This window comes from Pseudochaenichthys georgianus, chromosome 23, assembly GCF_902827115.2.
Source record: "Pseudochaenichthys georgianus chromosome 23, fPseGeo1.2, whole genome shotgun sequence".
Taxonomy (NCBI): Eukaryota; Metazoa; Chordata; class Actinopteri; order Perciformes; family Channichthyidae; genus Pseudochaenichthys; species Pseudochaenichthys georgianus.
The window spans coordinates 2,977,345-2,993,816 of NC_047525.1; the positions used below are offsets into that span (position 1 = coordinate 2,977,345).

The 16,472-nt window shown below is 38.8% G+C and overlaps 2 long non-coding RNA genes across 2 annotated transcripts; both read right to left on the minus strand.

The window, feature by feature from the left end:
- Positions 1-2,060: 2,060 nt before the first annotated feature.
- Positions 2,061-2,524, minus strand: LOC139433000 (uncharacterized). The gene is made up of 3 exons (XR_011642573.1): positions 2,493-2,524; positions 2,232-2,346; positions 2,061-2,128 (listed from the first exon to the last, which is right to left on the minus strand). It is a non-coding gene; the product is annotated as an uncharacterized lncRNA (long non-coding RNA).
- Positions 2,525-3,130: 606 nt separating this feature from the next.
- On the minus strand, positions 3,131-3,725 carry LOC117468332 (uncharacterized). Its single transcript, XR_004554469.2, has 3 exons — positions 3,658-3,725; positions 3,353-3,531; positions 3,131-3,188 (listed from the first exon to the last, which is right to left on the minus strand). It is a non-coding gene; the product is annotated as an uncharacterized lncRNA (long non-coding RNA).
- Between the last annotated feature and the right edge of the window lie 12,747 nt (positions 3,726-16,472).

The window sequence follows — 16,472 nt, forward strand, 5'->3', positions numbered from 1 at the left end:
TAGACAGAAAATAATGGATTATGATCTTGATGATGAATAGTTTCAGTAATGTACTATTTCACTTGGGCCTGACACAGTGACAGATGTGTTCTCCTTATGTAAGACATGCAATGTGTTGAAGAGTGGATGAACATATTCAAATGTTAAGATCTCAGACATACTGCTGGTTTTGATGCCCTCCAAAGTGTGTCCTCTCAGTGCTTCCACTTCTTGCACTTCCTTCAGAAGGAACATGATGTGCTGCGACATCTCTTTCACCAGGATGCTCTGCTCCTCCTCCAAACGTCTACCAGCATTACCTGGTCAAAGACACACCTCTTCAACCTGAAGGTGTTGCCTTTAGGTTGAGGAAAGGAATGGAGTAGTGGACAAGGAATATTTATTCAGAAATGATATTATTACACAATGATTTTCATTTCTGAGACACAAATCTTTGTAGCGATAGCATTGGTTCTCTATAATGTAAACTCATAACAAATATTATATATTTGCAGGTATCACCATTGCTTTTTCCGCCCTATGATAAACTGTCATATTTTGGTATGGACTAAAAAAACAACAAGCCAAAGTAGCAATTATCCTCCCATGTGCATGCCTCTCCCATGGTAGGGTGTAGCCTCTGTCAGCTGCAAGCCAACTCCTCGTCAATCTGTTCTTCCTGCACTCCGGTGTCGTATTGCACAACTCTTTCAGCTCTCTCATCCTCTTCCTCTTTCTTTGCCTTGCCTGGTTGCTGTCTGCAAAGTGAAACGGAAACAAAACGGTGTCATGGTGCCAGAATGTTTTTGTTGTTTCTGATGTGTAATTTCAATAACTACGTTTGACAACAAACCATGCTGACGATACAGATCTTGCTTCCTGCGCAAAAGAGTGACGGTGATGTCTCAATATCCACCCTCAGTCCTTCAGTGCACCCTGGGGCGTAAACTCTCTCTAAATAGCTGCAATAAAACAATTGGAGAAGAGATACAATCAGTGACAGTCTCAGTTTCAACATATAGCCAACTTATATTGTATGTCTACACTTACAGTAATTAACAGATGTATATATGGAGAACCTGTGGTATGTCTTACCTGTGACCGCCCAGTGCCTGACATCATGCACCCACTGCTGTATGGTCTCCTGATCAAGGTTGTGCTGAAGCTGGCAGCTTCCACCTTTGCCCTCTCTGTGATCTTTACACAAAAAGAAAATGTCAGAGCAAAAGCGCCATGCAACACCATAATGCAAAGAGCACCAGTTTTCAGTACAAGACCTTCAGAAGAACAGTTGAAACATTCATGACACCACCTGACTTGCAAGAGGAAGTGTGGATCAGGGAGAACATCATGTATATAGCCATGAGGTTACATTGCAGACATCCTTCATACATATGTAATGTCAGATGAGAAGGCAATTGTAATTTGCCCTTACTTTGAAATGTCTGTGTGCGAACACGTGATGCAGGTTGTCCCTCTGCCTTCTGTTCCAGCCCATGGCCTGTTGAGTGAGCATGTTCACTCTTCCTAAAAAACACAACAATATATCCACAAACAACAAAGTAAGTATTCACATGAAAAAGGCAACACTGAGTGAGAAACCTGATAGACATGACTAAACCCAATCGTTAAAAGGTTGTTGAACTGGTAATACACCAATAATGTGTTTACGGAGGGAACTCTCTGTAACATACTATCAGGGCTGCCCTATCACAGTGTAGTGTTAATACCAACCTGATTCTGTCATGTCTTTTGTGACCAGAGCTGCCCTGGAGAGAAAGCTGTTCACCTATAATGAATGTTACAATTAATGTTCGGTCACCATTACATAACAATATTACCTACACATCATAGATCTTGAACTGGATGGTTTGAGAGAAAACGTGTGTACTGACTTCCTACAATGTGCATGCATGTATTGTTGCTGAACATATGAGCTGCCTATCTTTCATTTGAACTCAGACATAAAGGATATGCTTTAAACTAATCAATAGGCTTGTCACTGAGATGACACATACATATTGTACTGCTTTCTATTAAGACCTCTTGTATCCATACAGTTATAATAATGCCATTAATAACATACCTGCTCTACTTCCTCTCCCACTGTGTTTCCTGCCCCGTCCTGACTTCTGCCACCCCATCTCACCTGCAACACAGCGCAAATAGTGTTATATAGCAACGTCTTTGATATCCAATAAGGCATGCCATGCACAACATTAAAGATCCTTTGCATTAAAGATGTTATGTACCTCGCATTTTGCTGTATGGGCTTTAGCATGCATCACGCTAAGAAATGGCCTCATTTCTGTCAACGGCAGAAGCTCTGGTAATCCCTCGGCTATTTTATTAAGGTATGGCCAGTACCTAAGAAGCAGGAGCAGCATTTTGTGATTGAGTGTTACAAGGATACACTTTTAATTGACATGACAACAATATCATCTAAAATGACTGCTGAGGCATCGGCCATTTTAAACATTGTTGTGGATGTGCAGTATGACAGAGAGGATTACCTGCATGTTACATCCATACAGAAGAAGTCAACGTTTGCCTTCTTGGACATCTCTTTTTGGAGAAACATTGGGTACGCGTATATTTCTCCACGGAAGTGGTTCAGTCCTCGTAAGAGAAACCCATGTCTGATTAATCAGAAGAACATCTAGTTGTTAATGATAAACGGACACAGCTAGGCCTGGCTTAAGCACTCATCTCTGTCATCTAGGTGGCTATAACAACACATGTCACTTGGATGCTACACATGATGGATCAATTCCGCTCCACAATCAAAAGTGTGTAATGCTTCCAATTCTTACAAAGACTTAGACTTGGATTGCTATTAAAACTGAAATAATGAGACCAGACTCAAGGACCAAACACACATACACACACAGACACACTTACAAACACATACCTGCAAACTGCCACTTGATGCCCTCCTCGTCTATCTGGGCACCACACCTTTTTGACATCTCTCTGCCAGCGGTGAATTTGGCAGTACCACAGACGGCACTGTCATTTCCCTATAAAGTCAGTTTATTACACACAAGTTTTGACAGATATAAAAAAGAACACCACAGGTGTAACTGCAACTATCATAATAAGAAAAAAAACATACACTTTTCATGTTGCCTCTGACAAGGTCAACAAATGTTGCGACTTCCTCGTCCTTGGCCAGGAACAAGCCCTCATAGATTGGCGGCTCCTCAGTCCTGTCCATGATAAGTTAACATACAAGTCAATAATACAAATCACAAAGCACTACATTACTATGATTTGTTTTAATGTATGTTATGGCTACTCAAACACAACCCCAAGGGCTACTATTTGTATTAGCGGTGTGTTCTTTATCATTTTCATTAATACTTATCCCTACCCTTTTGACTTGGAAAAGCGGTAATGCTTGCGGTTTCCATCACAGCAGACAGCCAACATGTCTGGAGAACATGCTGGACAAACAAAGTGATGGACCTGGCACATATCCTCTTGTTTGTACTGACAGAAGCAAAACTCGAAGAAGCTTCGCTGAAATGTATCAGCACAGATACTACCTGTCTGTATATTGATTTAAAAAAAGTGGATTAGTAATTGTTTTGAAAGCAATGCCAACAATTTATGATATGGTATACAGTAATATGATATTGTTTTTTGTATGTTTCCGTGTAATTCAGGCAGATTCACCCGTCCAGCTTGAACAGATCTGTGCTCCAACATTTTCAGAAATGCCTGCCTGGACATGGCTGGTGCTGTCGCCTTCATGTGCTCGAATGAGGTGAACACATCGTATTTGTAAAGCGTCTGGCAGCTGGTGCTAGCTGGCCAGTACCGATACAAAAGCAGGTCTTTAACCTCAGGAGTCCATTCTGCAGAGCAGGATGGACAGGATTTCCGAGGCAAGCAGACATTGTATCGTCCTGTGAACAAATGGAAAAAGTAAAGGTATTTCGGTAATTAAACTGTGAGTTTGCCTTAAAATATTGGATTTTATACATAGATATGCATATATGATATATTAGCTATTTGACATGGCATGTGGGTGTTGTCTGAAAATGACCAGGTGATACAAATCTTTGCATTGCACAAAGTGGTAAGACTCTGCCGTACAATACTACTTGTACAAAAAGAAGGGCTTTCAGAACAACATACCGCTTCCAAGGAGTAACTGTGACGTCATCAGAGCATTCACAGATCGACCTTGGAGTAGGAACAGGCAGTTGACATACTGCAATATAGAAAATAAATTAGGAAGGGTGTATTTACAGTTTTTCCTTAATTCTCCAGATTATAAAGATATTCAATAAAATGTTGCATAACTTCCACATATCTTGCAGCCCTAGTCAAAACCAATCGTACTTTTTTCAATCAACTACATTATAATGGGACATTGTAATGTAATGTTAACCTTTACATACTTTGTTCACAAAACTGAGGCTGGCCATTTTCATCCACCACCACAGCAGTTGTCGGGGAATGGGCTCAGAAATCCATTGAACACAGCCTCTCTGTCATGGAAGATATTCCTCTTCTGAATGGCTATTCTCTCAGCTGAGAGGTTTGCATTAAAAAGCATTGGCCTAGCCGTTTTCATTCTCACATCTGTGAGAAGCTGCCTTTGTGCCCGGGCAGAAACCGTTCCGTCTGTTGCCTCCGGAACCTGGACTGCAGTTAGGGTGTCCCTTAACTCTTGAAGATGAGTTTCTAAAAAATAAAACAGCTGTTAAGCCGCCACCCTAAAACTGGTATGATGGATATTAAGGTAGTATACTGAACCACTTTTGAGTTGGAAAAATATATGCAGACTAATAATAGCAACATGCTATGAATCATCATATGCATCCAAAGCAATATTAGCAAGTGATACTTATACCAAATATGCATTCACTTGTCATGAAACAGTCAATACTCAATACTTTATTATGATTAACTAGATGAGTATAAAAATGGAAACATTGGGAAAACCTGTAGTGCCAGTCAACTGCTGTTATAATCAATATAGTCACCAAGACTACCACACTCTTGATGTTCTGGCTGAAGGCCTTCCTCATGCACAGGATCGTCTCTTCTGGCTTGTGAAGCTGCAGAGACCATCATTGTTGCTTAACCCTTCAATCAAATGACACCAATTAATTGTACTATGAAAATGCTCTGTAAGGACTGCAGGTAATTAAACTAAGAACATCTTACCACAGCATCACAATGACAATTTACATTTGGCATACTTTTATCCAAATCGAGGTACACATTTTAAAAAATACAACACAGGCAAGGATTATCATCACAGGCTCTTAACATATCTTGATTTCATTTGGAAATGTTTTAAACATTGTAACAGATTTGTCAAGAGGTATCTTTAAATTACATAATTTCATACTGTGTACACCAAAATAACTTTGTTATGAATTATCTTTATTCTTAGACTTAGAAATCATGATATAGTAAAGAACTAACCTGATGCGGGGCGTGGTGTTTCCCGTTGTCTCTCACGTCTGCGTGTGACCACTGGATTAGAAAGAGGTCTCTTCCTGCTTTTGCTTTTCTTTTCCTGAGGGATGGCAGGGGTTTCCGTGGCCATGGCAGTCTATATGTGTTCAGAGGTTGAGATCAACAACAAAGTTGTAATACAACATAAGACAGCAGCACTTATATTTGAGCAATTATTTAACGGTTGCATAAAAAGGACTAACTGTCCCTTTACATTACATCAATAAAAAGCAATAGCAATGATTATATTACAGACTTGGGCATTTGCTTATCATGAAAAGCCTCACCCTGGCCTCAAGGAGATGAGCCTCGCTAATCAATGATGCCATGTGCACCGTGGCCTCATTGAGATCCTCAAAGACCCTCACTTCAGGGTTGAGGGACATGGCATACAAATAATACAAACAATACACAAAATGAAGAGTGAGAGAAAGACAGGAGTGAGAGTGATTAAAGAGAAAGTGAGAGAGTGATTAACAGAGAAAGTGAGAGAGTGATTACAAGAGAAAGTGAGAGAGTGATTAACAGAGAAAGTGAGAGAGTGATTAACAGAGAAAGTGAGAGTGATTAAAAGAGAAAGTGAGAGAGTGATTAACAGAGAAAGTGAGAGAGTGATTAACAGAGAAAGTGAGAGTGATTAAAAGAGAAAGTGAGAGAGTGATTAAAAGAGAAAGTGAGAGAGTGATAGAAAGAGAGACAGTGAGAGAAAGAGTGGCTCTTAAAAATGCCGTTGGTTTTGTGTGTGTGTGTGTGTGTGTGTGTGTGTGTGTGTGTGTGTGTGTGTGTGTGTGTGTGTGTGTGTGTGTGTGTGTGTGTGTGTGTGTTGGTGATATTAAGTGTTGTAATGAAGCTGTAAAACAGAAAAAAAGAAAAACATGATGAGGATTATTTAGAATAACAGTAACATCTGTGTAATACTCTATGCAATAATAATTCATCTGTGCATTACTCTATATGCAATAATAATTAATCCGAGCAATACTCCGGCATACATTATGCATTTATACTGTGCATATTGTTATATTATGCACTTGTTTTTCTTATATCTTCTACTATATATTTAAATTCTACAATGTAACAATCCCAATTTCCCCCGGAGATCAATGAAGTGTTTCTGATTCAGAGTGGGACATTGGGTGGCCAGTCAAATCCTCTGGAAAAACTCCACTTCCACATTTTTGTTCCACTCCATCGCCGATGCATTAGCCACTATTACAACTCTGTGTTGAACACTGTCTGTACAACACATGTGCAAATACATAAATGTAAACATATTTTCTAGCACGCACTTCCACTATCCAACTGTGCCGGTGACAGCTAATGTCATTTAGCTGTATAAACTATAAATGCTATCCAGCTAAAGACGTTGACCGGAAGGCCGGAGGCTAGCTGGACGTGGCCGCTAGTTGGCCTATTGTAAAAGCTAAACACACTACAAAACTCAAACTAATATCCAGGAATGAAACGCTATAGAGACTGTGCTACAGTGGAATAAATAAAAGCAATATTATTTCGTGTTTTAAAGAAATAAACTCCCCTTGATTTGAGATACTTACTGTAGTCCGTTGTCAGATGAAATCGGATGAAATTAATGAAAGTGAGGTGATTGTGGGTAACGTGGCTACGTCACGTTGCCGTCAAGCACGACGTAACGTTGCCGGGGTAACTACGGAATCTTCTTCTGGTTTATTGTTGTTATAATAAAAATGATTATTATTACTATTAAACAAAAATCATTTCCAATACAGTCAGTAGCCAGTGGGGGGAGTGGTTTTCACCATCATTATCATCATTGTATATGTTTTAAATGACTAATATTGGCCTACAATACCCCTTTATTGATCACATAGGAATATAATTGTCTTTTAAAAAACGTAAACTAAAGGGAACAATCTATTTGACACAGCTGAAGCTCTGGCCTTCCTTAAAAACTAAGTGATTTAATAAAAATCACAGTTGTATTTCACACAATGCACTGTTTTTTGAGAACAGAAATTGATAACTAATGCACCATAATACATTCTGACGAAAAACAAAAATGATTATGAATACAAATAAAATAAAAGAAGCCTCCCGTGAGTTCCTACAAGCTATAAAGTAGATTTTAAAAACGTTGTATAGAATAAAAGCTCACTGCGGGACGTTGTAGAAATGCGTGTGTGCACCACGACAAAGGAGCCTCATTCACTTTACATAGGGGTTGTTTGCGTGGTGCCGACACGCAAATGTAACAAAGTTCGTGACTCCACCACGCAATGCGGTGTTCAGGAGTCGTGGTGGAGTCACGCATTCTGGTGAGATCAGGTTGTTTTCTATACAGCGGACTACTACATGGATGTTTAATAAGAACGAGCAGTGGCGTTTTTATATGTACAAAAGTGGTGGGGCACAAAAAACTTAGATGTCAATAGCTTCTGCAGTGAGGTTCATGGCTAGTGACGCACTGGCACTGACTCTTCAGGTTTACAAATATTATATTTTGACCTAAATCAAAATATAATATTATTTTCAAAAGCTTTTTTTGTCTGATGCTTCAATTAATTTTAAACAGACAGTTCAACAGAAGGATACCCAAAAAATGTAATTTTATCATTTAAATATTGAATTGTTCTCTCTTAGTAAGATCCCATTTTCAATAAAATTGCAGTCTTACCTTGACTTGAAGATTAAGTCCATTTGCCTATCCTTCTGGACAAAAATCTCTATTACTTTTTTGTAAAAGTCCTCCTTATGTTCTTGTAGTTTCAAAAAGTCTATCATAAATCTAATCTAATCAATAGATTTATGATTAGAAAATGATAAAAGTAGGGTAGACATGTGGAGATTATCCGGCTGAACAAAATGTGCATTTATCTAAGAGCTACGTTTCCCACAGACCTTATTTGGAGTTATTTTCTAAAATCCTATGGGGAAATCTCATTGCTTTTTTGTGGAGGGAAGCCATGCGCAGCTTACTTCCGGGTTTTAGGACGCCTCACTGCAGCTCTCTCGTCTCCTCTTCACACACCACACTTTTCGCGGCACACGTACTTACAGCCAATCAGCTCTGAATGATGTGAGATGACGTATGGTGGGGATGGCAGCACTATGCCCCTATGGTCATTATTTTTTTGCCACACACATTAAATAGGAAAATATTCTGAGCATGCGCAGTGTAGTTTTTACAGTCACCATTCACTTAGACAGAGAGATGGAGGGGCAGGATCGGGTTTTGTCCCACATGGCTCTAACAGCTCAATAGGCACACTGTAGACACTAATTAGAAGAACACAGACTAAAACAGCAATGTACAGACGAATCAGATGATTAAACATGATCTTAAAATATATTTTATATATTTTTTCATTTATCTTTTGCATTTTGTTGTAATCATTATTTTTAATACTTTCTGCTGACACTAGGTGGGGCTGTGCCCCTCATCTCAGGGCTAATTCAGAGGCTTAGCGTTAGCCTTGTGTTTTCTTTTGCTAAAAAATGGATACATGAATATGAAACATTCATAGTTTATTAAATCTTAGGAAGTCCTCAGACTCTGTTGCTTGCAGATGTTGTGGTTTCGGACCCGCCGAAGGGTCCGTGGGGCTTAAGAGGTTGCGCACTCTTAAAAACGGATAGGCTGTCTGCCGCCCGAACACAAACTGGAAGCTGATTCCACAAAAAGTGGAGCTTGATAAGAAAAGGCTCTGGCTCCCATTGTACTTTAAGAGACTCTGGAACAGGGGTCACCAACCTTTTTTAGGGTGAGAGCTACTTTCACAAAATAAAACAAGTCGTGAGCTACTTTTACTCCTCTTTTTTTTGTTTTTTGCAGTGTATATATTTAGCACATTTTAACATTATTATATGCTTACCTTTAACCGTTGTGTTCTGTTTGGGTCTGTGGGACCCGTTTGCAGTGTTTACTAAAAGAAAATGTATTCAATTTAATTATTTTAACCCGCTTTATTTGGGGGTGGACCTCACACCCCTTTATTCTTATCTTATGTTACCTAGTTAGCATTCTTTCTTTTCATTTATGCATATTGTACTAATCACTCCCCTTTTAAACTTTTTTTTTTTTTTAATGTCCTATAATACACATTGGAATGATTTCTTACTTTATCTATATTAAATAGATACAGGTGTGCTCTCCATAGCTCTCTCTCTCTCTGTCTCGCTCGCTCACAGAGGCTGTGTGCTCCTCCCCCCTGCGAGATGGAGTTCATGACTTTATGAGCTGTTCATGAACACTCATGAAACATTCATGAACAACTCATTATATGTTCACTTGTCATGTTCATGAACCAAAATTCTTAAAATGCTCATGAACCATTTTAAAGAGCAGTTCATGAAATGTTTATGAACATTGTTCATTCATATAAAGTTCCTGTTTTGCTCATGACAGACTTTTATGAGCAATTTATGAACTTTTCATGATCTAGCCAATCACAACATTATAATTAAAACCCCAAAAAGTGTGCATGAGTATTTCATGAACTTTTCATGACTATGAGCATTTCATGAATTTTGGATGATTGTGGCAAGTTCAGAATATTTTGGAATATTCATGAGCATTTTATGAACTTTTGATGATCAGTGTGATGATTTTAAAGACCTCTTGAATATTCATCTACTATTTGAACATTTCTTTCTTTTTTAAAACTTTTAATCTTAAAACAAAACAATAGTGAATTTGAAACTGAACATTATCTGTATTTATTTTGGTGACATTCATATCATTTTATGGTTTATCTGTACTGTTTGAGAAGCAGTACGAGTAAGTAGCGCCAAGGTGGAACCTTTGGCAGGTGAGCGGTGACATCTGGGTTACCTTAGGGGGGACACTTCCGCCCCCTCCTCAGAAGCAATCCAGACGATCAACCGGATCCTGTGTATAATTATTGCTGCTCCACTTTTCTGTTTTCTACAGGTCAGTACATAATGAAAATGATCGATGTTAACTTGTGTGAATTAGATATGATGTTGGAGATGTTTAGGAGAGTGTGTCAGAAGGTTTTGAGCATGTTTGACATAGTAACGGTATTTTAAAAATACTAAACTGTCGGCAACAATAGATGCCATTTTCGCGGGCTTCAGCCGCACCTGGGTAAATGTGACCTGAGCGAAGGCTCGCAGGCAGGTTAGCTGCTGCGCACGGGTAATATGTTTTATTTACCTGAGTGCAGTCTTGCAGGCACATTGCCTTGTTTTTTGTTTATTAACATTGACAGTGTATTTTTGTGATCTCCATAATATGTTATAGATAGAAAGTATTATTTGATAGCGTTATGTGTTTATAGATAACAACCTGTCCTTCACTGCAAACATAGCTGCTACAACCCGCTGCTGCAGATACACGCTTTACAACATCAGGAGGATGCGTCCCCAGCTGACCCAGAATGCGACGCAGGTTCTGGTCCAGGCTCTCATCATCTCACGCCTAAACTACTGCAACTCCCTCCTGGCTGGTCTACCTGCATGTGCCATCCGACCTGCAGCTCATCCAAAATGCAGCGGCTCGTCTGGTCTTCAACCTTCCTAAATTCTCCCACACCACGCCGCTCCTCCGCTCCCTCCACTGGCTTCCGGTAACTGCTAGAATCCACTTCAAGACAATGGTACTTGCGTACCATGCTGCGAATGGATCTGGCCCTTCCTACATCCAGGATATGGTTAATCGTACACCTCAGCACGTGCACTCCGCTCTGCATCAACCAAACGGCTCGCTGCACCCTCGCTGCGAGGGGGACCCAAGTTCCCATCAGCAAAACCACGTGGGTTTGCTATCCTGGCTCCAAAATGGTGGAATGAGCTCCCCATTGACATCAGGACAGCAGAAAGCTTACACACCTTCCGGGGCAGACTGAAAACTCATCTCTTTCGACTCCACTCCGAGCAATAGAACTATTAACAAAGCACTTATGGACTGGCTTACCTAAAGCTAGTTGAGTAGCACTTGAAATGTTTTTGCTCTATGAAACCTGATGTACTTATATGATTCTGTTTTCTTCAAGTTTGTATTTTGTTGGTCAAACGCACTTATTGTAAGTCGCTTTGGATAAAAGCAGCTAAATGCAATGTAATGTAATAATTTATATTGACTATGTTGAATTTCTCCTTGAGATACAGTAATTGACTGTGACAGACAGATAACTTAAATGGAGAAATGTGATGTTTGTAAAGTTCAGCTATTTGAATGTAACTGTGTACTTTGAATTTTGAATAAGAAGCATTCCAGACGATCAACCGGATCCTGTGTATAATTATTGCTGCTGCACTTTTCTGTTTTCTACAGAAATCATTTATTGTTGCTGTGGTACCCAAGCCTTTGGGACCCGTAACAAAAAATGTTGTGCAGCTGAGTATCAAGAACTGCTTCAAATAGTGATAGGATTAATTGTAGTGCTCCACCTGTATACATGTATGTTTGTTTGTTTGTTTGTTTGTTTGTTTGTTAATTTGAGTAAAGTTCCATTGTGATTGACATAATTGTTGTTTTCTATGGTTGCCAATTGACCCACAGTCAGTGGTTCATGAACAGTTCATGTACATGAACAGTTCATGAACAGTTCATAGCCAGCCATTGAATTATATTCAGGTATGAACTGTTCATGAACGGTTCATGAAGTTGTTATGAACAGTTCTTGATATGTTCATGAACAATTCTTGAAATGTTCTTGGTTGAAAACTGAATATAACACACTCACTGAATACTCCATTTCATGAATTGTTCATGAACCTGCCTAAAACCATATTCCATGAATTGTTCATGAACCATTCCAGCACAGGAGTTTCAATAGTAGTTCATGAACTGCCCTAGTGCCATTTAATGTTCATGTCACTTTCATGAACAGTTCATCAACTTTGTTATGAGCTGTTTATGAGCTGTTTATGAATATGGTTCACTGATATTTCATGAACTTTTCATGACAAGTTCATGAACAGTTCACTATAATCTCAACTGCCCTAGTGCCATTTAATGTGCATGTCACTTTCATGAACAGTTCATCAACTTTGTTATGAGCTGTTTATGAGCTGTTTATGAGCTGTTCATGAATATGGTTCACTGATATTTCATGAACTTTTCATGACAAGTTCATGAACAGTTCACTATAATCTCAACTGCCCTAGTGCCATTTAATGTGCATGTCACTTTCATGAACAGTTCATCAACTTTGTTATGAGCTGTTTATGAGCTGTTCATGAATGTGGTTCACTGATATTTCATGACAAGTTCATGAACAGTTCACTATCATCTCACTGGGGCCGTGGCGATGACGGCTTGCGTTAAAAGATAATAATAAACATATTGGTAAAGTGGGGGACCACAAATGGGATTTCAAAAAGTGGGGGGGACATGTCCCCCCTGCCCCCAGTGGAAATTACGCCATGCGTGTGTGTACGTCAAGTGCAATAAATAAATATGCAAGTTGCAACACACATAGAGTAAAGCGCTGCCCCTCATGTGTTGTATAGGCTGGCATGACTAGGCTGTGTTCAATGGGGCTGATGTGTTGTGCAGTATCTGCCAGAAGGAAAATCACGGTCAAACTCCATATGAAGCGATGAGCTGCCTCTCCACATCGCTTTTCTTCCCGACTGCAACGTTGGTCCCGCAAATCAAGCAAGAACGTGATTGGTCGATATTTATTATGGGGGTGGGGGAGGAGGGGTGTTAGATAGATATAGAATAGTTGTAGTAAGTAGATAGAGTTCGCTATGATTGAGGTTTCGTTTATGCATAGGGTAGATTCTTTTAATTACATTTCCTTTTTTGTTTTGTGTATTTTTGGCGAGCAACCAACAACCCTGCATTCTTGGAACTCAATGCCCGAGTACAACGTTTCTCAAAGTGTGGGGTGCAGAGATGTGATAGCTGGGTCGCGAATGGACCAACCCGGTATCACGGCAAGACGTGAACATGTGACGATTTACCATGCTGGGAGACGTGAAGATGTCACGATTTCAAACGTGACAGTTACACGGTATTGTTAACCCATGTTAACCAGTGGAGAAATAACCGGAAATACCAACCAAATGCTACTCCGACGTAATGATTTATTTTGTAATAGTCACACTCGATTACGCCGATTTTCTTGTTGCCCCAGCTGGTCGACACCTCTTTTAGCAGAAACAAAGGCTACATTCATGTATTAAATCGATGTTAATCCGTGTGTGTGAATGTGGAATTAACGGACGTGACGTTGTGCGATTGAGTTGCCAGGCAACAGCTTCGGTTCATGTTAATTTACAAACTCTTCAACTACAACCGTAGTTATATTTAAAAACATGTTAGAAGGCCTCACGAAATACTTTAATGCAAATTAAAATGTAAATGTGAAGGAATGTGTGTATAACAAAATACATCGGTCATAAACGAAACCGGAAACAGACGTAGGCAAGATCCTCAGCTCGATGATTGGATGGTGTAGCCGCAATGCATGCTGGGATTTGGTGTTTATGTGATGTGAAATCTGAAAACGTTTTTTAAAAATACAATAATACTTTATTCCGAATGTGCTTGCTTTGAAAGTCATCACATAACGGCATTGTAATACACGGTTCGGCTGCATTAAATATTACATATCTGCCGTAATTCTCACAGCTGATATAAAGGGACACCTAGTGGTTAAAGCATGTTATTATTTTATTATTAGATATTAATAGGATCCCTATAAAGTATATTCATTATTCGTTATTCTCTACTAATAGTTCATTAAAGACTGTATATAATGACTAGTTTGCATATCCCTTTCAAGATTTTCTAAGCTAAGGTTTATTGACATATCATATTATACACAACTACTGTATGCAATGAATGAAGAACTTGGGTCGCAGGTTCCTCAACAGTGCATTACAAGACATCGATCAATATGTGTGTGTACTCCACCATTAAACTGTCATTCTGCACATTTCTTATACTTTCTACATAGGCTACATCTTATAAGAGTATAATACATATGTATAATATCAGTTTAATAATAAACAAATAATAAACAAATAAGTGCTGAAACATAGTTAACATTGCAGGAAAGCAATATATTAGACGTTAAGTACTTTGTCAGGCTTAATATTAATCTGTAGATACAAATGTCACTGTATGTGCTGTGTGCTCTGCATGTGTGACCATTAAAGAATCAGAATACCTGTATTAGTTCCACAGAGGGGAAATGTGCAGCGTTACAGCAGGAAAGAGCCACAGACAGCTTAGTGTTGCATATCTTACATGCGTTAAAAAAGTACTAAGTTATAATATAATAAACAATATGCTAAAAAAAAGATAAAAAGTTACATAATTTTCAAAAATACAGATAAAAAACAAAACGGCATATATATATTGATTTAGTAGCCAGGTATAAATGACACAGTTATTAATGGCATATATATATTGCACATATAGCACATATTGCACACAGTTGGTTTGTATTTAGCAGCAAGGGGTGTTATAGTCTGTGTTGTGGTGTGTGTAGGAGGGTCTACTAGGGGCAGTGCTGGTTGTAAAGTCTGATCGCTGCAGGAAGGAAGGACCTGCGGTTTCAAGAGGGTTTCATCCCTCCATATTCTTCTTAAAGCTTTTTTCTTATTGAAAAGAAGACCTTAACCTAAAGTACTCTTTAATGTTTAAATTAAGCCTTATTAGTTTGTCTGTTTTGCACATCCTCCTATTAATATCTAATAATAAAATAAGACAATTCAATAACGCGCTTTAACCACCAGATGTCCCTTTCTATCAGCTGTGCACCGTTATGGTGTAAATACAGCCTATCTACCAATTGGATCAAATATAAAAGTCAGCCGAATTAGTGTTGATACTGCAAGGAGACGTATTGTGTGAAAAGAAATGTAAGATGTTGTTTAATTGCTTATATATTTATGATCCACGTCACATCTTCAGTTTTGGCGGCAGTTCTCCTGTTTGTCTAGAAGTCTTCTCAGCAGGGCTCAATAAATGGAGAATTACGGCAGATATGTAATATTTAATGCAGCCGAACCGTGTATTACAATGCCGTTATGTGATGACTTTCAAAGAGAAAAGCAAGCACACTCGGAATAAAGTATTATTGTATTTTTAAAAAACGTTTTCAGATTTCAGCATGCATTGCGGCTAAACCATCCAATCATCGAGCTGAGGATCTTGCCTACGTCTGTTTCCGGTTTCGTTTATGACCGATGTATTTTGTTATACACACATTCCTTCACATTTACATTTTAATTTGCATTAAAGTATTTCGTGAGGCCTTCTAACATGTTTTTAAATATAACTACGGTTGTAGTTGAAGAGTTTGTAAATTAACATGAACCGAAGCTGTTGCCTGGCAACTCAATCGCACAACGTCACGTCCGTTAATTCCACATTCACACACACGGATTAACATCGATTTAATACATGAATGTAGCCTTTGTTTCTGCTAAAAGAGGTGTCGACCAGCTGGGGCAACAAGAAAATCGGCGTAATCGAGTGTGACTATTACAAAATAAATCATTACGTCGGAGTAGCATTTGGTTGGTATTTCCGGTTATTTCTCCACTGGTTAACATGGGTTAACAATACCGTGTAACTGTCACGTTTGAAATCATGACATCTTCACGTCTCCCAGCATGGTAAATCGTCACATGTTCACGTCCTGCCGTGATACCGGGTTGGTTATAGTGTGTTTAAAATGCTGCACACACATTATTGCATGACTTACAACAATTTAAAGTCATCATATAATACCATACATAATTAGATAAACCATCTACATGCAGTGTCCATTTAAAAAAAAAATCAAGCACTTTTACTTGTATAACTTTAAAACACACATGTCTTGTTTCATGTCAATCTCCATCCTTCTGTCCTCTCTTTCCTGTCATCTCTCTATTGTCTTCCTAGCTAAGGCAAACATTTCCCCCAAAAAATTATAATAAATGTTGATGTGAGTCCTGTTTCCTTGAACAATCACTTGCAGAATATTGTTGCAGAAAAACAGCTCTGTTTGTTATCACAAGTAATGATTAGAAACTGTTTCTTCTTGGCATGTACTTGTAGACTCAGA